Here is a 24,037-nt window from a genome sequence, read left to right as displayed (position 1 = left end):
CTCTCTTTATACCCTTTACACGGTTCTTTAGCATTGACATAACTAATATTTCTCTGGGCGGCCGAGTAAGAGTCGATGGTAAGAGTTGTACAGCTCAGTGTAGTTGATGGCGATGGAGTTTAACGGGGAGAAGAAGGGGGAGTATAAGGAGGAGAGGCGGACAAGAAAGCGCGAGTGAGTGAGAGGGAGATTTTAAAAAGAGAGAAAGCCAGGCGAGAGGCATTAATAAGCGTAATATATCAGGGAGGCCTTTGTTAAGCCTCGAACGTCTTTCAACGAAGCGTCAGCTACGCGGCTTGAGACGTCGCGTGAGACTGAGAAAGAGCTAGCGGATAATATTCGGGACTCGGGAGGTTACTTTTCAAATGCCAGTCCCGTGCGCTCTCCAGACAATATAATGTTGTATACTTGAATGACACTAAACAACATTCTGCCGCGACCGATATGTCACTCTGTCTTTTTATACATATACATGTACATCTATATATATATGTGTAGAGTTGACTGAAATTCTTGTTGATACATTCACTTGTCACTTGGAAAGTAACAAAAAAAAAAAAACGTCAAAGAAAATTTCAATGTCTCCAAAATTTTAAGAGTCGACCTCATAAATTTTTATTTATTTCAAAAATTTAAATGACCGTAGAAAAAAAATTTTTTCTCAATGATGATCAAAGTGAAAATCCAAATTATCTATAATGTAAACAGATTTCGAGCCGGGAGTCAGCTTTGAATGACGAACAAAAAAGCATTAGGATTAGAGAGAGTGTGTGTCTGACTGTAGTCGGCGGCGACTACTAGAGGCAGAGAAGGGATGTAATAACAATAATAACAGTACTGCTGGTGATGATGATAATAACAACAATAAGTGAGAACGTCTTGAACACCCGCTGATGTTGACAAGGCGCGGTGGTCTCCCTGCAATCCTCGAATCTGCCAGCACCGGGTATTCAGAGCAGTTTTGCGCGTCGCGGTGGAACACGTGGACGCGGAGTGCCCGGAGCGAAGATAAACGGATTACGGGTGCTTTGTGTCAACGGTGATCCGGCTTCCACCCTGCTTGCATCCAGATCTACTGACGTTTCTCCCCCGCCGTGAGCAGCTTCATACTCTCACAAAATGTTTATCGTTTATCTCTCACTAAACTCACAAACTTCTCTCTCTCTCTCTCTCGTGAAAATCATCAATATCGTATTATGCGCTCCAGTGCAGTAATACATTGACACTCCAGAGTAATCATCTTCTATGGACGTCACCATTCCGACCGGTCGCTGCATTATACCATTTAATTTTCCGATAGCCGATTTTTATTTTCAGTATCTGTATTAACAGAGAGCTCTTCCCCCTCTCTACTTCCACACTACTTACTCTAGATTATTATGATTTTTTTTTTTAATATAAAAGCTTATATACATTCATATATACAGCGTGCTAATTATAGCCAATAACGTTCATCGCTTTATGAAATATATATTACATTTTTCGTCTTAACCCCCCGCGGAGGCTTCAATACCGTGGCCTATTTCAATGAGACACTTTGATCTCTTCACTCACACTTTCAACGCCCCACTGGCAAAAAGCTCCTTTGAGGCAGCTTTGTCCTCAACAAAAAAATATTTTACAGAGAGAAAGCTCTCTGTGCTCGAGCGACACCACCCCCCGTCGTACATAAGCTTCTCATCTATTCTCTGATGCTGATCAACTTCTAAACACCAACACCATACACCATATGGCCATCCTGATAAATTACCTCCAATGCCTTTTTAATAACTACTATTATTTATTACTCCATCACAAATAGGTCAATTATTTTTTTTCGATCTGCTAATTTCTCTATAATGATTTATTGCCCATAGTTAATAAATCAATACTCTTTTGATATAAATTTAATTAGTTCCGACTATGACCTGATTGGTCTCCAGAATTATCGGCAACGTTTCAAATAAATTTGCCGAGATTTCAAGTCAGTACAATTCTAGGCCTCTAGATGTCACGAGGCGCGAACGTCAATTGTACGGCAATTGGCTCATCATCCCCCACTACTTCAATTAACCAACGAAAAGACCTGCGATGATGGACGAAAATTTGGTCGTTTATTTTTTTGTTTGTTGAAATTTATTTCTCTGGCAAAAGTAATCGCTACGTAAATTTTTTACATTCAAGACAAAATGACTTGTATAATAAATATATAACAGCCGTGCAATGTCTGTATGATCGTCAGTCGATTGAAGGATTCAAAGAATTCCAATGAGAGCAGACGGATCCAGTCCCTGGGGTGTTGGCGGCACGGGGACGAATATACGAGCCCCGGTACTCAGTGTTGACTAGCGTCGCTGATTGCTGCTGCATCTTTGATGACCTTGCCCAGACGGGGATGAGGAACACGACAAGGGCTGCACAATTTTTTTCCACCCTTTCCGACTCCTCTCGCTCGTCCCCGCGGACCCTCCGCAAAGAAAGGAACCGAGATTGATATTTTAACAGACTGCTGTACAATTATTATGAATATATATTACGAAATTGCTCTCGACTTCCTCGAAAAATTCAAATTTACTTTTACTAAACGCGGAATAAATTTTTGTGTTACAGATCACCAGCTCTCACTCACTCGCGGGCAATCTAGTCGGTCAAGTTCTAAGGAGAGCGTTATTTTCTATCTGTCCAGAATATCAGTTCGAGGTACGTATATCTATTTTATCTATCTTACTGTCAATAACAATGTCACTGCACACGCAATCACAGCCGTCAGAAACGTTTATATCAGTCTCGCTACAAATATTTCGACTGAAAGGTCAACTTTGTTATAATACTGCAACAAATATCGTAATAAGAAAAAGAAAAGGTATAATGTGTATATTATATATACATACATATATATAAAGCCGTTTTAATAAGTGTCGAGTAAGAAGTTTGATGGTCACATAAAGCGAAGCATTCATCCGTATACACACATCAAAGGTTTCACTATTCATTCCCTACACTCTATAGTTACCGAAGGTATTTGTTAATAAAGTCTACCTGCATACCATAAAACTAATGCACAGCCTACAGACAAAGAACAATAAGTCTAGTTAAAGCCATTAGTCTGAAGTTTATGTTGTCCTCACAATGATGACAATTCGTAATCAGCCAATATCACCCAGTCCCAAATTAGCTTATCATTACTGCCGACAAAAATTCAATTTAGCAGCGAAAAATTCCCTGATTGTCCTGATGAGTGGATTGGCACCCGAGTCGAAATTTAGAGCCTATATAGGTCCCTCTAGCCTTAAATAGATCCGATTTAGAGCCCAGTAGTCCTGTAGCTCCGACTTTGAACCCGGAGGTCCTAACATTCGCTGAGAGGTCCGATTTTGAGCCTTCAAGTCCGACAATATTAGTCCCGTAATAAATTTGGATTCATTATAATTGAATAATTTATGATGATTATTATTATTATTACAATAAACCAGGGCTTACAGGCCCTAAATCAGACCTAATTTTAATTTTCATCAGGTCCTAGATTGAGCCCGCAAGTGCCGAAAACGGAAATTTGTAACACCTCAGGGACCAATATCGGACTTAATTTAACATAGAAACAGACTCTATTTAGAGCCTCCAAGTCCGAAATAGGTCCGACTTTAGAAGGCTCTAAATGGGCTCTAAATTTCGACTCGGGCAGTGGCATTGACATTGACACTGGGAGAGTTATCTCCGTATTCAGTTGATGAATTTTTTAAATTTCAAAATCAAAGATAAAAAAGGACGCGTGTTAGATTGTACAGGACATGAGACAGGAACACCCCAGTCGATTATCGGGTATTATCATTTGCGAGCACGTGTCCCTAGTCACTGGTAGTTAGATCGTCTAGCAGATTTGTAATTCTTTTAGCAGCCAGATTTGGACGGTTGTATCTCGTGATTACGGTGTGACCAGACAGGGATTGGCTGTGAATTAATTTTTTATGTTTATTAAATTTAAATTATAAATTATAATGATAATATGTAATGAGAAGAGTGCGATGTTCTGAAAGTTGATGCGGTCGAATCACTATCGATCAAGAGACTCGTGATGATATTCGCGGCAATATCTCGAGACACTCGATGAGGCGGGATAGCTGAGATGATTAAGCACTTTATTCATCATCTCTCACATCGCGTCCTCTGCATCGCTGATGACCAATCCGGGCTATATATGTATGGACGCCGAGTATATATATCAGAAAGGTTCTCATATTAAAGTTGTTGTGAGGCTGTCGATTGTGGATGTCGGTGTGTTCGTTATATTGCGCGCATGAGTCTGCGGTCTGGGTCATAAAGTTTATCGTTAAATATAATCAGGATTATGAGAGATGGGAACCACTGCAGGGAAATATAGTCGTGCCGGCAATCAGAAACACATTACCGGTTAGCCAACTTGATAATACGTCCTGCTGTGATGCTTGGAAATAATACACTTCTGCTCTGCTTTACCTACGTCCTGGTCTTATTATTTTATTTTCTTTAGCTCTCGCTGATTCCTTCATCCTCAAAAGACTTTTTGATCCTACAGCATGAGTTTCACTATTCGCTTTAACAGAAATAAATCTGTGAAAATTTTGCTGAGAGTCATTTCAACGATGCAGCAGCATGCTGGTTTATTTTTTTTTTATAAATAACTTTCAAAGAATTGTAGGTCGTAGAAGAAGCTAGAATAGTTCTGCTATAACTGTATAGACTATTATTCGACCCTGAGAGTCCATCAGGCTAATTAAAAATTTAAAAACGAGTCAGGCTTTGAGGAGGATGAAGACGCTGAGGAAGAATATCGGAAAAAAATGCAGTGCAGAAGTAAGACGCTCGACAATGTGATAGCGGAAAACGTCGAGAAAAAAATAATAAAAGCTTACGGCTGCTAAATGTCAGGAGCATGATTCTCGGAGCGGTTAAACTCTCGTGGAGGTTCATCAGCCCGGTTCCAAGGTGAGTTCCACATTCTCAACCCATCGCGCTCATCTCGGGCTTAGCAGCAACAGCAGCACCAGCAATCCTACTTGAAACGCTCCGATGCTTTATGTTTTTCCCCTTTAGCCGTTTACGTCTTGCAGCATCACTCCCACCCTCACACTCTTGCTGGGCACCCGGCCACCATTCAGAGCTCCTTCCTACTCTTCTCTCGTCACTCCCTCGTAATTAATCATTCCCCTCTTTCGTTCTCTACTCTCAGTGTACCGTTTTCGTCCACCTCCTCCCGCCTCCCCCGGCGTCGTCATCCGACCCATCTTACAGACGTCCGTCGGAAGACAGCATGGCCGCGAGGCCAACATTCAATGTAGTACATGTCTATATAAATACTCATACCTCGGCTGTAGTCAACCTACACTTCAGTCTTCTCCTTACCTACTCTCTTTCTTCCCAACTTTTTATCAATCATGGAAATAAAAATATTTTCATTCTAAAATCTCACAACTAAAAAACAAAAAATTTCAAAAATCTTTTTGTTCCCGCGCACACACAATACCCAGTGTTTCAATGTTTACGCGAATTTTTATGAATATCCGGCTCCGAATTACTCTCACGGAGATAAGACGCAGAATTATTTCCGAGGTGATAAAAATTTCCCACTCCAAAGGGTTGAGTACAACGAAGCAACAATAGAAGACTGAAAAAAAATAATTTCGAGTTGACGTCATGCTAAGAGTGTGCAAGTATCACTTGGCTGCCCAAGGCTACATGGTCATCTTACAGTATCAGTATAGAAGGCTGTACATCGTGCAGAGAGGAGATGCCGACGAGCTTCTGACGTATCTTGGGCATATATCAGTGATGAGAACACGAGAGATCAGAGAATAGCGAAGAGAAGAGAAGAGGAGAGGAGGGAAAAAGATGAAGAAGGCAGGGTCCACATGAGATGATGGTCTACCGGTCCATTGAGAGTTCCCAGGAGGCAACAAAGGGCCAGCAACGAGCTGATGAAATTATCCAATTCATTTGGATTGGCGACCCGGCAAATAAGTGGTTCGCTGTTATATTCGGAGTAGACTACTACAGGCTACTCACTCGATGAGCCTCTCAAGTACCATCGGTCATGAGACACAGGCCTCACGATATTGCCTAAATTTATGCACATACATCTCCCATCTACATCTACATGTAAATATATCTGTATAAATATGTATGCATGTGTGTGATGATGATGATGTTGTTCATTTGTCGATCTCAAGTGTCATTCAGCTGCGTGTAGGATAAACGCAGGCCGTATATTCTGAGACTATTACCGCGGATGGTTAGAGATTTGAATTAAATATGATGTTGGTGATACTCGGTTTGTACATCATTAAAAAAGATTGTAGGAAATTTGCTGGAGAAAATCCAACTCGAGGTGTATACCATGCCCCAATATTTCAGCGAATAGAATAAGAGCTGGAGCTGGAGCTGGTGATGCTGCTGTACTGTGTACTGGAACTGTGGAGAATAAATATAATGAAAGGGGATGAGAGAGCTAAACTGCGAAGCATCTCGGGGGATGCCACGCCGGAAGATGGATGTACAAACAGCTCTCCGAGTGAACTCTCCCTAGTATACACCCTGTGAAAAATCAGTGCGGTTCATTAAATCCAAGAGAATGCTATAACCACCCACACTCTCGTTCAATCCTCATACACTGCCGCTGGTAAATATTTATGAACGTTAAAAAACCGCGAAGAGTCAACGTTCTGAAAAATTATTTCCACATCTGAGCTTTTCCACTCCAACCATTGGAATTTTCAATAGCCGTAAATGTTATCTATGTTGCATCCAATGGTAAAAAATGGCAATTTGGCTCTGGTCTTGCTGATTGACAGATAGATTTTTAATGAAGATGTTGTCGAGCTATCAATTAAAAAATTTGTAATTATTTGAGAAAAGTGATAGCGAAAAATTGGGTAGAGTTTGTAAAATAAATTCATGTCAATCTTGCGCGCATATCAAATAGAGGAATAAAGAGTGTAGGGCTCCCATCAGCTCCAGAATCAGCAGTTGTATATATATATGATAATAGTTATGTATATAGAGGTAGAGGTAGAAGGGTGTCCCAGGCATCGGTTGGTTGGTTGGTTCGGGTAACCAGCTCGTGAAATTCAATTACCGAACCCGCGAAGGGTGGCCACCCTTATACTCAGCCAGCTCCTAGCGTTCTCCCTTCAGAGGTATTTTGAGTGACAGCTCGAAGAGCGAGAAAGTAGGCGGACGGGCGCGGAAATCGGACGCAGGAGATCGAGTCTATAGACCGGGATATCAGCAGCCAGGGAGAGCGATGGCGACGTCGGGTTTTGCACATTCTCAACTCAACACTTGTCTCCCTTCAGCAGTTTTCCCTGATCTTACCGAGCAGCGTGCCTATCTAATGCCAAATCGTGTTCTCATCCCCAAGTCGATCCACCAGCCCGTTGAGTAGCAGAGGGTAACACACAGGCACGCGACTTTTGGGGTAGATAGTGAAATTAAAAGTCTGCTGTATATGTATATGTGTATATACTGTATACACTCGTCGCTGGATCAAGATAACGAATGATCTAGACAAAAAACTTTATAATATTTTAGCTGACGTAAACTTTGCTGAGAAGCTGCTGATATATTCCAGACTATTTTTAGACATGCTAAAGTGCAGATATCTATAACTTCAGCGTGAATATACTTGCATATAGATATACATGTTTTGATACGGCTGTGGAGGTGCGGAAAAAGCCGGAGAGGGAGCGAGTGAGATGAGGGCCAGGAAAAGAACGAAGATAGAGAGCGAGCGGGTACAGGAACGGCTAGGCGAGACTTTACCGGATGTCCGTTCACCGCCATTGTTATCGTTATCGTGTTTCGCCTGGACTGCGCCCTTCCCCCTGCTTGCCTACCCACCTACACTTTACCTTACTCTCTTATTTTTCCCGTTAGTATTTAGAATCATCCTCCGAGAAAATGGAACCTACTTCAAAATACCCTCTGACAATGTTTCTCAAAAATTCAACTTGCATAAAAAAATCGTATGTGCGTATATAAATATATGTAATGATATATTTATTGTATTATTAAATTTAGTTTATTATGTCCAAAGTATAAAATCATAGTTCCAGTTACGACAGACGAGCAGAGATGAGGTGTCCAGTGAGTTGAATTTTCCTAATGGATTATTCCTCGTACTGAGACCCGAGTCTTGGATCATTTATTTTCTATTCCATTTTATTTTTTTTTTAAAACCCAACAAAGACGCCAAACTAAGTCGACATATAGACCGAAAAGCGAGTAGTAAAGCTGACAGAGAGTAATGTTTAAAATAGTTTAGAGAGGGTCCATGTATATACAGATATTTTGATGAATACAAGAGCTGATATATATGTGGAGGTATATATGTATATGTATATGCGAAAGAGTTGAGCTATGTGGCTTACGATGAGGTAGCTGATGATGATGGTGGTCGGTTGCGGTGTGGCTGGCACAGCATCAGAGCTGACTACACGATGCAGAGGAACACCGGCGTTCATTAGCCTCCTATTCAGTTCAACGGGCCAATCGAGTGAGGATGCCACTGACACGTTGCCTGTCGTCGTTTGCTTTGGCTTCTGCTGATGCCGTAGCTCCTCTTCTGTCCCCGACGGGTTACTTCCTAGAATCCTCAACACCCTCAAGCTCATCTCCCCCCGTTTCCTCGCCGTTTTCTTACTCCTCATTCCTGTGTTACCCAGTAATTGTCACTCGTGGTTGAAATTACTCGCTTACGGCGATTCATGATCTCGGAATCTACTCACTTGTAGATAAATATTTCATGCAGGTTTCATTTTTAAAAAAAAACACGAAAATTTTATGCGCTCATTCTTGTTCCTCGTGAATGAGAGCGTAAGACAATATGATAATTAAACTATGCAGGGGCATAAATAATAAAGCAACCCGTGGCAGAGCCGAGAGCATTGGCCCTGAAAGGAACAGATGAGCAGAGAGATCCGTCAAAGCCTAAATACGCTGCGCTGCTGTGTCGAGTCCTAAAATTATGTAGCTGAAATATCTGTACATATATGTGTATGTGAGTGTGTGCTTGATGCAGCTGAGAAAGAAGTAGAAGAAGAAGCAGCGTCAGTGTGCATCGAGAGCCAGCCAGGCGACCCAAAAGAATAAACACAAAAGAATCCGCCGCTCTCGCGGATCCACCCTCCATTCATCCGGCGTAGTCGACCCAGCAACGTACATTTTTCGTACCTTACCGGTTCATCCGAGATTTTTCCAAGAGTATCCTATCCCTAAGGGTCTACCCACCCGGTGGACACATCGCCAGGTAAGAATAAGACACCCCCGCGGTGACTAGAGGGATCCATCTCCTGACGATCCAGCCTCCGGAAATCTCTACTTACTGTACACCTCAATGCTTTTTCTCCATATACTTTTCCACATACATATATACATATATACTTCTATTTATAACTCCAGTACCTTTCTTTTTTTCTTTTCTTTTTTTAAGTTCTTTGCTATTGCAGAGAGCAAGAGAATTTCGGTGGTAAATCGTTTCGACAGATCGGATCTGCTGCCTCGAGCCCTGAGTTTGGATTTAAGAATATAACCTACTCTGCTGGTTTTCCAAGTATTCAGCGCCATTATGTATTGAGGCACAATCGATGTGACGTATAGGCTCTCAAATGTCTGCACAAACAAATATATATATTTATGTAGTCTTAAAATTATTTTTTATTGCCCTCGAAAAATAGTGAATAGGAAAATAAAAAATAAGAGAATGGAATAAAAAATAAAAAAAAAAAAATAAACCGTAAACCAAACATCGGGCCGAGAGTTCAGTTGATGGACACATCTTTATGTTATATTATAATTATAAAAAATGATATTCCCAGACTTTTAAGTCACGCTATAGTTTATTCGGATAAAAAATAGTCGAGTTGTATAATTAAGTGAAAAGTATTTTTTATTTTTGATTTTTTATTTTAAATTTTAAATGCCGGGTTCTAAATATATGTATACATATATATATGTATATAAGTGATCTGTGCTATAATACCACCAACGCCTGGTCGGTGATTTTTAACAGTCCGGTGAGGTCGAGAATCCGGTTGAGAGATTACTTGAATTCCGATGGTGTGTCGGACGAGAAGTTTATTAATGGGTTTGCCGGGCATAATTGGTCCGTTTGACATAATTAATGGGGCGTTAATCAGCGCTGACGGGGGACCAGGATTGATGAACGCCAAGAAGACGTGATGAAATGGGCGCAGGTGTGTGTCTCCCCGCGACCTTTTCACCCGCATTCACACCACACGCTCGCTCTTAACACATACTTTATTTTATTTTAATATATTTCCTTTAGTTTATTTATTTTCATTCCAAGGCTTTTTAAAACCCCGGTATAAATACCAGACGTATTATTTTATCTTGATTTCTGGTGGTTCCCTATCTGGCCCACGGATCCGTGGAATCATTTTGTTATTTTGTTATTTTTCACCTGTTGCGCTAAACGTATTTTGATGATCATGTTATTCACCGGCTGTTAAAGTGTTGATAGTGTATAATTTTTCTGTACTGATTTTATCAATTACTTTTTATATACCGCCGTGTATTTGTATGACGGACAAAGAGATAGATGTACATTGTCTGCTGGTGAAAATATACTACACTAAAACTGATACTTTATATATATGTATATACATGTATATATAGATATATAGATATAGATATAGATATAGAATAGAATAGTAGATGTATTGTAAAGTTTGAGCACAATGTCAGGGGACAATGTACTTCACCTGTTGCGTTTGTTGTCGTGCATTGAGTAGTACCAGTAGAGCCGATTTGCACGGTTAATGCCTCCTGCGACCGGCCAATTGAAAGTCCATAGAAAGTATTATTCCACGCGACGCAAGGTGGCATTATGAGCAGAACCATTGCCGCGTCCTCTGATGTCGCAAAGTGTAGACTCTAGACCGTAGACTTGAGCGCTCCAGTGTTCGCGCGTGACCCCCTGTTTTTAAAAAGCAAAACCTCAGTACACCCAAAAGTCCTTTGATCGCAAATTCTATTGGGCCTACGCCACACAATGATCTCTGTGCTATATAATAATGCCTAATGCCTAATGCCGAGGTGTGGATAGTCACCGGAATGTATATAAATATATCACTCAATGAACAGAAATCAAAGAAATAAGACTTGAATAAATATAATATATAATACATAATATGACAAAAAATCTTCATGCAATAGAATGACTTTTATTGTAGAGGATGTAGGAATAAGATGATGATCAACTTCAGGTTATTGTCCTCAGTGCCATTTTCACACTTTATAAAGTGTGTTTATTACAATAGTGTTATATAGTCATATAATAATATGAAATGGGTACTTTGTTATTCAGGTCAAACAAATTTTTAGTCATTATAAATTTTTGACAGGTGAAAACTTTTAACAATTATTTGAGGCTGGAACCTGCGCTCGAGTATTATGAGGGAATTATAGTATGAATTTATATAGAATGGACGATTAAAATTTTTTTTTAGTTCAAGTATATTAACTAGTTTATATTTAACGCCGTGATTCCTCTTTTGTATATTTTTGAGTACGATAGGAAAATTAATTATGATAATTACAGCATATGAAGTAACTTCTGGAAAAGTTATCAGTTGATAAATTATTTTAAATAGTAATTTTTCGGGATTATTATTTTGAATCGTTTAGAATTTGTAGTAAGACATAAAATATATATAGTACACATATGTGACATATGTATAAATTTTGGAGTATATTTCTTTGAGGTCTATTGTGATTTTTGAGGGCCAAACAAAAATTTTTAAAAATATTGATTTATATTTTTGAAACTTAAAATTTTTTGAAATCAGTCGGAATTTGCAGAAATTTTTATTGATATATTTTCAGTTTTAAAAATTTTTTTTTTCTACTATTGCTAATTAAGAAGTAGCCTGTAATACAAAAATATTTTTTTATGTAATTTTTGATTGATTTTTTTGAAAGTTGTTTTACAAAAATTTAAAAGAAGGGTTTGAAAGGCCTTCTGTTGCTCGAAACTTTAAAAGAGAAACTAGGATCCCTGAAACAATTATCCTTGAAAAGAGTGAAAACGAGCAAAAGAAAGCGCAGACAAATATTACGTAGGGTACAAATAACTCAGTGGCAGAGACTAATCCTCAATAAATATTTGTGGATCACGTGGATGAGGATTTCAGTATATTTTTGATCATGACAATAACTACAGAGTCTGACGGGTAATTAAATATTTGCCTAGACCCAACCATTCCTTTGTGCACGCGTTCAGTTTCTGCTCTTACGCGGGTCTATTTCACTCTTTTACGGACTGAGTGCTCGAGATATTCGACGTTAAATTGGCGGATGATTTTTTTCTCGATATTGATCCCATGCATCCATACGTTGCGACCGATTATATACTATTGCGTGTAATTGAAGAGAAGCGAAACGATGATACAATAAGAGAAAATAAAATAAAATATTGTTCGTGTCCCACGTGTGTGGATGTGTGAGCGTAGAACAGCAAGAGGCGCACCGCTGTCTGGATCGCTCGCCGTTAGTGTGGGCCCGGGATTTGGATCCAGGTAGGATAACCCCCGAGACCCAACGTCACAGAAACGCCAGGTGTTCGGAACCAGAGAGTTCTCTGAACATTACAGGCGATTATAAATTACCTGAGTTGTTGCTTGCGTTGCTGCCATCGTATAAAAGATGCCGGCTGAAAATTTATCAACAAATTAAATGTAACATTAATTTTAAATGCAATATAAATTTTACATATTTTAATTTTTTTTTATCTACATCATAACTGATTTTTCAAAATTTTAATTCAAATTCATTTTTGAAATTTCCATTATCGGCTGCTGATACAAAAAAAAAAAAGAAATATTTTGTGTTATAAAAATTGAAAAGAAAAATTTTCATCCAACTCTGGGGCACTGCTAGCAATAGCAACGTCGAAATTCTCCAGCGATTCCAATCGAAGACTCTCAGAACCATCATCAACGCTCCGTGGTTCATATCCAATAAAACTCTTCACAATGATTTACATGTAGCCACAGTCAAAGAGGAAATCTCGCGGTACAGCACAAAATATCAAGTCAGACTCCACAAACATCCAAATCCATTAGTAAAAGACATCTTAGACCATAAGCGTATCAAGACCCTGGACCTTCCTCAGCGCTTCTAATATTCCTCCCGCACTAGAGTATCTTGCCATCGGGTAAAGCTCCAATCACCACGTTTTACTCTTTCATCCCAATTATTCATTGTCAATAGACAGATTATAATTATGCATTTATTATAAAAAACAAAAAACAAAAATTTTTCATTTCCAATTCATAATGAAAAAAATTTTTTTTGAGGCGAGTAAAAATTTTTTGTACCAAGAAATATTTTTTTCTGTGTAATTAATTTGCAATAAATACAAAATCAAGTGCAACAAAATATTTTTTCTACAACAGAATATAATAGAAAGTGTTGTGAAAATTTGACTAGCAGAGAAACAAATATATACGACATAAATATAAATATATAGAGATAAATAATGAGGTATACCGTGGAGAGACGAGTCGAGAGTAGTGAGAGCAAAGCCTATTAAGCTCGGTCCATGGCCACAAGATATTTCTAGGCCCTGCAGCTCTCGGCCGGTGACTCGCCAGTAGCCCGCGGGTATTTACTCCTGCAGTGTACAGGGGTTTTATCCTCTGCTCTGTACCAGTATATACCCGCTCGAGAGAACCCGAGGTTTGTGAAAAATCTTAAGGACACAGACAGAGACAGACAAGACTATTCTCCGGCCTCGAAGATCCAAGCATTGGCTTAGCGAATCGCAAAATCCTCAACAACAAAGACCGACCGTCGTGAAATTTGAAACACCATGGTTCTATCCACCTGTCGAAGATATAAATCATTTTGACGATCCACCAGGTATACACTGAGATCTTCAGGTGTTGTTTCTCCTCTCAAAGTTCAATGCTATTTTCAATACACACTTTGTCCTTCCTTGCGCATCGCACATTCTCATTCTAATACAGAAACAAGTGTAGGCTTTATACGTATTATAATACATGTTGTTGAAACCTCAGCTTATGTACTTACAATTCATCTCTAAAAAACGGAGATAAGTGTGGACCTGTTTGAAAATTTATTTACAAATTTATCGACTTATTTTTTGTATTTTTAATTCCGGGAAAAATAAATGAATATTTTTTTATACAAATCAAGTCTCGGTTTCCGATAAAAATTCCCGCTGACGGCCGATGCCGGGTAAATAATAAATATATTTTAATCTAATCTAATCTAGTGAAAATCTTGTCACCTATTTGTTTCCGGGAATGCGTGAATGTAAATAAATAGGTATAGAAGCCGGTTTGGAGTTTGGGCATGGCTGTAGATTAGTTCCCATGATCGTTCCAGGAGCTCTGTGTCGTTTTTCTCAAACATTACACCCTCATCTCGATCTAGATCGTCGGTGCGTGCGTCCTTCCAGTGAAAAGAAAAAATAAATAATAAAAAACGGCTGCCTAGGTCCTGTTAGGTCGGCCGAGAACACGACGTAGGTGCAAGAAGGACCTGAGAATCGGTAGCCTGCAGCGCGGAATTGACATGAATGAAATTCCTCGGCGGCCATTCAAGCCGAGCTTTGGGTGATATGAGCAAGAGAGAGGGCCAACTTTCGAACCAGATTACCGATAAACTGGAGGTATCCATTTATATTCGCACCACCCACTTTACTTCTCTCCTTTCAGATTATTTCTCTTCTCTCAGCTCAGCTCAATGAGAAATACTCCACTTGTCAAACCTACATAACACACTCTTCACTGCTCAAGATGATGCTCCGCCTCCTTTCGCTCTCAGGTATTTTTCCGCGAACAACATATTAATTTTGAATTCTACCCTCGCCATTCAATAATACATTTCACTTTCCCGCTCAACTCGACTCGATAAATTTATTTAAACTCGACTTGAGAATTCTCAAAACATATATATACATTTATATATATTTGTAGCCATAATTTGTTTATTTGTTCAACTATTTAACTACTCTTAGGTCCATTGTCCTGTGCCCTTTAGACTGCGGTGACCAGGACAAGAAGAGCCGAAGCAAGTTCAGCAAAAGCGTAGCACAATAAATGACTTATTGAAAGAAAAAGAGTGTATACCTAATATATATAATAGTGTTTAGTGCACAGTAGTTTAGTACAAAGTACAGACTATTCTGTGAAAGTATTATGTAGAAACATTGCCAACAGGTGATACTATTCGGTCTTTGACGACTTCTCGATCTCTCTTGGCACGGGTATAATGAGAGAAAGTAAAGAGGGTGGCCCCTGGCGCAAGCGATTGAGAGTACAGGCGATTTCAATCCCCTTTCGTGGAGGCCGTGGACAAAGTCTTTATTGAGCGATTACAATGACGATCGCTCCTATTATATATCGATACCAGATACTAAATATATATAAACACTATTTTTTTAACTTTTACACTCCGACATTTTTTCATCCCCGAACCATAGTGTAGATGGCGGAATTTCTTCCATGCATGGGCAATAATTTACGAAATAGTTTTTGTAATTCAAAGTGAGAGCCACTGGGTCAACCCGTTTTTTCGTCCAGCCCATATACCTTTTGAATTAAATCTTTTTGGGTACTACTGCTCGCAAAAAGACAGGGGACCGGTAGCATGCAGGGAAATACAGACATAGTTATATATGTATATATAGTAGATGCGGTACGAAATCCAGATGATATTTATTGCGGGGATGCGTGCACAGATATTATTATTTGTACCGCACATAATTCAAGTAGGTCGTTAAAATTATTTTATTACTTGTTCTACATAACGTTTCACCCATGCGAGTGAACGCAGCCATATTTCCCGAGTGGAATGAGTAGAGCTGCTAGATATAGAGTACAGTGTATAGAGGAGAGCCAGCTAGCGCGGAAATATACAGATGCGATATTAATGTATGCGATGCCCATTTTCACGTTCGTTCTGCATAAATGATTATACTCCAAAACCCGAAACTTTGTGCATAATGAAAAGTGACTCCATTTCTTACTCCTCAAACTGAACCGTTACATATTTTATATATATATGTATACATATTGTATAAATAACATTATTCCCATTCTTAGCCGAGTGTGTAATCGATCTGGGTACTTTACGGTATCGACCTTTTCAAATAATTACCATTTAAATAGAAAATATATACCTGGATATGTATGTAAAATATTCATACCCCATAATATTCATACATATATTTATATATACAAGTATGAGTATCAATATATGACTCAAAATTTATTAATACAAAAAATTCGAAATTAGGTCATATTTGTATTTTTTAAAATTTTATGTAACGGAGACGTTTTTTGTACTAAAGACGTAACGTAATTCCTGCTTGTTTTGCATGTTAAATAATGTTGCTATTAGTGAATAAGTGATGCGAGTACACGTGTAGTAGGCTGTAGGATATGTCGAAACAATTGGATAATAGCGTACGTATTTATGGCGGCTGCTTCACCTGTTTCTCAATAATTTAAGTAAAACGTTTCTCTCCATCACAATGGCATTGTGACAAAATAATGTTAAAGAACGACTCCACATCCTGTCCCCTTGTATATATTTTCAAAAACGGATGCATCACTGGTTGAAAAATCCTCAAGTCAGGTTTGTTAAGTGGTAAAGAAATTTGTATTATATATATATGACTCGGTACTGGCAAACTATTGGGATCATGTCAGGGGTTTGCCAGATATCTACAGACGTTACATGTTCTACACATACACACATATTTATATATATAAATACAAGGGAACGTTTGAAATGAGAAAAAAAATTGATGAGCGTGTGAATCAAAACCATACATAAAAAGGAGAGCAAACGATTATATCTACCCCTGTCAGAATCGTCATCAGATGACAGGTAAAGTACGCAAAGGACACGTTTCCTTTTCTCCTGATGTCGTAGATCTGAATTGGGTGGTTTTTATATGTACATATATATATATTCACACCCTGTCTGTTATAATGTTATTATAAGGGCATTTATAATGGCTTTGATACACTGTCAGAAATTGGGAGTGAATTCAGAGTGATCTGGATTTTATTTAAGTCCGAATTTACTCTGATTCGCAGTTTTAATATCAAAAAAACTCCCCTTTGAAGTGAATTTTTTTCCAAAGGGGTGAAATAAAAATACACAGTCTTCCGCTCCGCATTTGTCCCGAATTTAATCAGCGAATTCCCGAGTCGAAATTTAGAGCCTATATAGGTCCCTCTAGCCCTAAATGGATCCGATTTAGAGCCCTGTAGTCCTGTGGCTCCGACTTTGAACCCGGAGGTCCTAACATTCGCTGAGAGGTCCGATTTTGAGCCTTCAAGTCCGACAATATTAGTCCCGTAATAAATTTGGATTCATTATAATTGAATAATTTATGATGATTATTATTATTATTACAATAAACCAGGGCTTACAGGCCCTAAATCAGACCTAATTTTAATTTTCATCAGGTCCTAGATTGAGCCCGCAAGTGCCGAAAACGGAAATTTGTAGCACCTCAGGGACCAATATCGGACTTAATTTAACATAGAAACAGACTCTATTTAGAGCCTCCAAGTCCGAAATAGGTCCGACTTTAGAAGGCTCTAAATGGGCTCTAAATTTCGACTCGGATTTTTTACGGCGTATATCTAAAATATTATTTAAAATATAAATAATAATAATGTGAGCTATTTACTGCGATATTAATAATTTATTATTTACAATTTGTGAAATAAAAAATATTAATGGGGTGAAAATTATTGATAGGTCGTATACGTGTATCGTAAAAACATTGGGTGATATATATTTATAATGGTAGTAGACTGGTTTGCGGTAATTCAGGTATGCGTAACTGAATCGTCCATGTCACCTATATACATTCATCGGGACACAACACACATTGTGAGGCTGGTGAAACGTGATTGGTCGATATGTGCGGGTCTCGCGAACCGTACACGTGTGCCGCAGTAGGGTATAGAGAGCGTACTCGCAGGACACAGCATCACCAACAGCATCATTCGACCGGGAGCGAGAGTGAGAGGGTGAGTTATTGCGAGGGTTGGAGAAGCCATCTGCATCCCGATGAATGCTACTAGTTCTCCCCTCTGTTGAAAACCCCCTTCGCACTTGGAAACTTGGAACAACCCGCGAGCCAGCCGGACTACTCAATGTGGCGGTTCTCAACCTGCATTTTATTTTACCTCCGATCGTCATATAAATTCATGGAGTTGCGGAACACAAAGACCAGCCAACCAGTGCGTGGATATTTTTTGTCTCATTAATATTTACGAATTACATAAACATGTTTTACGAGCTCGTAAAGAACTTTCGACAAACGATTTTTGTACTTCGACTGATCACAATAATTTTATTTTTTTCAAATTTATTTTTAATTATTGCGACATTTAAAAAAAAAACAATAAAATTTTATTTTAAAGATCTTCAACATTTATCCATACCTCAAATATTTGTTTTACCCCGAAAAAATTTTGACTGAAAATTTTTGAGTGGCCGTTTTACCCCACGTGAATACGAACGTACACTAAATTTAGAAAAAAATCGAAATTTGTATCTAACAATTAGAAAAAAAATTTTTGGCTGACAATTTTACCCCACCCTAGCTGATATCGATACGATTGACTTGTAGATTTGTGATTCATATTTTAGTCATGTATATACTCGAGCTTATATCACGTAACGTTTATCAACTGTATAAATTAAATTGCCGTTTTATAACCCCTGGGGAACCTCATCTATGCATGCTACGATGATGGCAAAGAATGGTGTGTTACCCGCGGGGAAATGTGCGAAACAATCGACGCGTAACATAACACTTTCAAATAATATTAAATGTGTATTTAATTTTTAAACTTTTATTGCGCTGAAAATTATCCGAGGGATTATTCAAATGCAAGAGTTTAAAGTTTCTTCAAACTCCCTGTCTCTCTCTCTCTCTCTTTTCCTCTGATGGTAAAAAAGTTGAGTGTGTATATTTCGTGGATGTGAAAAAGTGTTTTGGTACATGCTACGAGGCACACGAAAATTAAGTACCGAGTCTTTCGCCCTGTTTAAACTCGTTCTAAATTCAAGGATCATTACGATGCACGGCAAAAAAGGGGAAGAACGGAAGATGGAGAAGAAAAGAGTATAATATGAGCAGAGGAGGAAATTCATTGGGGCGATGATGACAGAAGACTGCTCTCGACGCCATTCACCCGACGACCGCGCAATCACGATGCCTTAAATTTTCATTGAGTCCTTTATCGTCTCGGAAAAACTGCTCCTGCACTCTGTACATTTACGATATGAAGCTCGCGGTCAAGAACACCGACCACTAGTCAAAAAAACTCCAGATCCGTTTGCTTAATATATTAATTTTTATATCAGCATTTAATTAAAGATGAAAATTTGAAACGTAAATTTTTTAATTTTTATTTCCGGTCGTTAATAATTTTATTATTTATTTAAATTAATGGGTGTATGATATGGCTGTATGTGAATGGATTAATAAATAGCTACTCGACCGCTGAATGCTAATAACAGTAATGAATAATGAGGTTTTAATTTTCATGAAAGACAAAATCACATATGAGAATTAATTTCGCGTTTCATAAGTGAAATAGTATACAGTAATTTATGCTAAAAAATCTACGGTCATATTTTTACGGTGGATATGCTATAACACGTTCATTATAAATTTAACGACTCTGGAGACCGCGGTACTACGGGTTCTGCGCGAGACTAATCGCCAGAGTGTTGTGCGCGAATAAGAAAGCGTTTGTGTATGGGACTTTTCCAGGAGGACGGAACATCGATCATGATTCCTTCGTACGTCCGATAATCTCTCTCTCTCTCTCTCTCTCTCTCTCTTTTAGCGTCATCATCACAACGTTGCTAGTGTATATATTTATATGTATATATATGTGCGCGCGAGCTTGATGGATGCGAGTAGATTATAAGCGCCGGGGACACTCGTTGACGTCCAATGATGTATCGCTCGTCGCGCATAATCTCCTCGTACTGAACGCAATACTATCGAGTTAAATATAAAAAAACTGACGAATCTCATTGCGGTCCCTCATGCCCATCATTACCCTCTTTTAAATACACTCGACTAAGTGACGTTGACGAAAAAAAATTTCTTCGCTTATCAAAAGATCACGTCACCTAAAAAAAAAATTTAAGAAAAATATTTTTTATATTCAAAGATTCGAAGTTTTGTTTAAAAAAAACTGAAAAAAAAATTACGGTGTTTTCACTTCCTGCTCTCAATACTTTGACGTTACTTTTTTCCAACACACATATATCTATTCTTCTCGGACGTTGTATCGTCACGAGAGCGGAAGAGAGGTGGGTTATAATGTATGTATATGGCTGACACACATGTGAGTGTGTGTGTGTGTGTGTGTGTGTGTGTGTGTGTGTGTATCCAGAGGTAGAGAGAACGTTAAAGGTTGTAAGGCCGCCGCGGTAACGGAGGACAAGTCGATGGTGGTGGCAGGAGCGGGGGCAGAGGAGACGCTGAATAGAAGATTGGAACTCTTTCTGCGGTGACGGCAGTCCTTCCGGCGGGACGGCCGATAGTGCCGGCTATTTCCGGTGGCCGCCATGACATCGCTATCGCCGTCGTGAATCCTCCCTCTCTATATTCACTCACACAGTGATGTCCTCCCGCGTTAAGACTCTCCATCTCCATCCCGAATAAGAGATCGCTCGCGTTCCCATGTCTATATCCAATACATCCTGCTCTTTTAATTGTATCCTTATACTTATTCATATACTTATATATGTCTATGTATATGTCTATGTATGCATCGCGAAACTTTAACTCACGATTTCGTAACGAATAAAATCAGAGATACTGAAATAATTATTGAGATTAATAATTTATTATTTGGCCTAGTTTTTTTTTATGTGACCGGTGTGCAGTAGGATATAAAAGTATTACCGTACGTGTATGAGTAGTCGACATAACGCGCGAGGGTGAGTGGATGTAGAGGAGGAGGAGAAGGAGGAGGAAGAAAGGAGACGCGATCGTACCACCGTATAGTAGTCCCGGTGCATTGAGCTGTCAGTCATTCCTACGCGATCTTTTTCTTCTACTCTCGGTCTCTGTCTTCTCTCGGCAGCTCTGATGCCAGCATCGAGAACATCTGTCCCTGGAGAACATGATATCGCGACGAGATGCCGCCTCAAAGAGCTCCATCGGCGTAGGAGGCGACACGTACGCCGATGCCGAGCAGACTACTCGTATCAACCATAAGCTTATACGCATACATATATATACATATATATATTTATATAGGTTTTTTTTTACCCGGTTTTGTTTACGACTTTTTTACCCGATATGACTTGGCAAGCTATTGAATGCTACTGAATAATTGACCGTCCTCAGAGCTCGTGTTCAATAGCCCTCATGTCTAAAAAGTTAATCATATTGTCCAACTAATCTAATTTACTACTCATTTATTTTTATTACTACACTCATCAGGTTTTTTAATAATTATTATTTATGTGTCATCTAATCTCTCTATTATTTTTTCTTGACGTTTATTTTTTAAAAAAGAAATTAAAATTCCCACAGACACACCTCGATACTATTCTGTGATAAAAAAAAATTTCGAAAATAAATGCTCATATTGTTCTGATTGAAAATCACTTGAATACTCTCCTTAACGAGTTGTATTTTGAGGCCGATGCATCCTTTAGTTTTTTTTTTATTTTTCAACTATCGAATGTCCCGAGAATTCGTAACATGAAAGACAGACATCGTCAGCACTTGGAGAAAAGAAGAGATGAAATAAAAAACATAGCTCTAGAATTATATATAGAGAGAGAAGAAAAAGGGCGAAAACTAGCCCGGAAATTCGACACCAAGTCTCGTGTACGTGTACCAGAAGCTTGTTCTCAGCATCTATATATATTTTTTTTTAACGATCGTACCTTCTTTTTGATGGCCTTTATCGCTACCTACTCCCATTCTTTGTAGCTGGTAGTTCTTCTTTTAATTTAGTACCAGAGCCGGTCAAAAAAGGCGACCGCTGCCCGATTATTCAGAGATCGTAAACGAGATCGCCTAGTCGTGTATTACCTGCGCTGACCCGTGGACATGCACGAGTAGAGTCCATAGGTATGCAAGTTTTTTTCGTAGACATAAAGACGCTGTTCCCCAGTGCATGTACCTCACACCAGCAACCCCAACAACTGGCTCCCCGCCCCCGTCACAGTTTCTCATCCGTTCTAACCTCTCGTTCTTTGAATTACCTTAAACTGGTACCTACACCGTTTGCTGAGACCGCTCTTGGAAAAATAAAAAAATCACTGTTCCGGGATTTACGACATTCCAATATCTTGCCAAGAAACACGAGATGAATGAAAACTGAACCCCTGAAAATAATTTACTGATCTCTGTGATCTATCCTACTGTGTATAAAACTGCGCCAGAACAACGGATTCTGTTTGTATACAACCTCAGGTTTTTTTTTAAATTTTATTTCGGAAAAATATAAATGAAAATTTCAATTTTGTCGCTTTTGGTCTCGTGAGTACAAAAAGAGAGCATAAAATATTTAGAAGTCAGTACTATTCACACTTACAGTGGCCGTGGTAGGGTAAAATGGGTCACTGGAATTTTTTTTGAAATTATATTAGAATGGAAAATCAAAATTCTAGAGCAAAGTGGACTATGTCAATTTTGAAAATTAGAATACGCATAATTTCGAAATTTTGCTCAAATAAGTATTTATTTATCTACACAAAAAAAAAAATTCTCGACTGAAGGTAAATATTCTTGATTCAAAAAATTTTTTTGGAGACCTAAATTTTCTGAGATAAAGTAGAAATCTTCTCCGACCAAGATGAATTTTTTTTAACCAAGACAAATTCTCTCGGCTCAAGAAAATCTTGACTTGGTTCCCGAAAACGTTTGTCTTTAAAAATATTTTCTTGACTCAAGATAATTTTTTTTTCTGTGTAGTAAAATTTTTCATACCCGACAAAAAAATTACTTTGAGCCGGTTAATATTTATTTTAGCCAAAGTAATCCGAATATTTAGATATGGATAACTGGTTATTTTGTCACAAAAACGACAATCGGAGATAAATTTTAACTAAATCCTCCCAAATGGCATTAAAGTAAACTGACTTTTATTTATCACCAATAACAAATAAATTTATCTAAAAAGTAATAATCACTTTTTCTGTGAAAAGTCTACTGTCGTCCACAAAAGAAAAATCACAATTTCAACAAAGAAATTTTGAGTTTTCATTTAAATACAATACTTCAAAAATAGTAAAATAAATTCTCTAATGTAGACAGTATTTCTTCAACGACCCATGCTGCTCTCCACAAATTGCTCACCACCATAACTTATCTACGTATCATTGTACAAATTGAATTTTGAATTACTCCGTCTTTATTATCCCTTGTATGCTCCCTTGTCTTTTATTAGCGTCACAATTGACATTGTCACTTGTGAGCTTTGTACCCCAGATGGCTAATGTACCTAAACTTATATATTGTCTGATTATCTGTATATTAAAATAATAATATCTGCGACAAAACAGGCAACAGGTCCTAATATTATATACAGACCTAATTTATATATGGGTGAGGATAATTTGACGATCAAAAGTTTTAGTCATTAAATCAAATGATATATAGATTCTTATTGCATATATAGGGTCATAAGGGGCAAGTGTGCGCAAACCCATGCATTTCAGTCGAAAATGAATAGACTTGCACACACTCACAGCGCACACTTGCCCCACAAGGCTCTATACACGGAAAAAAATGATGCTCAAAATTTTAATAGTTTGTAGTTTATTTTTGACTCAAAATTAGTATATTTGTATACTAATATCAAACCAGGATCATTATATATTACAAAATGGCTATTATTTATATTAAAATTTGATACACGTGGAAGAGCAAAATTTGTAATTTCGTATATTAAAATTAATATGAAAAATAAGAATCGATGAATTGGTATCTACAGTTATTTATTACTATTCAAATAAATATAGA

The 24,037-nt window shown here is 38.2% G+C and overlaps 1 protein-coding gene across 4 annotated transcripts in view; it reads left to right on the top strand.

Moving 5' to 3' along the window:
* LOC130671830 (transcription factor Sox-2-like) overlaps window positions 1-24,037 on the top strand; it is a 193,229-nt gene that overhangs the window by 101,695 nt on the left and 67,497 nt on the right. For all 4 annotated transcript variants that reach the window (XR_008990587.1, XR_008990589.1, XR_008990588.1 and 1 more), the window contains one exon: window positions 2,590-2,679. The gene's annotated coding sequence lies outside the window, so the exon portion shown is untranslated. The remainder of the gene's footprint in view (window positions 1-2,589; window positions 2,680-24,037) is intronic.

Source organism: Microplitis mediator, chromosome 7, assembly GCF_029852145.1.
Source record: "Microplitis mediator isolate UGA2020A chromosome 7, iyMicMedi2.1, whole genome shotgun sequence".
Taxonomy (NCBI): Eukaryota; Metazoa; Arthropoda; class Insecta; order Hymenoptera; family Braconidae; genus Microplitis; species Microplitis mediator.
This window is presented reverse-complemented; position numbering and strand designations above follow the sequence as displayed.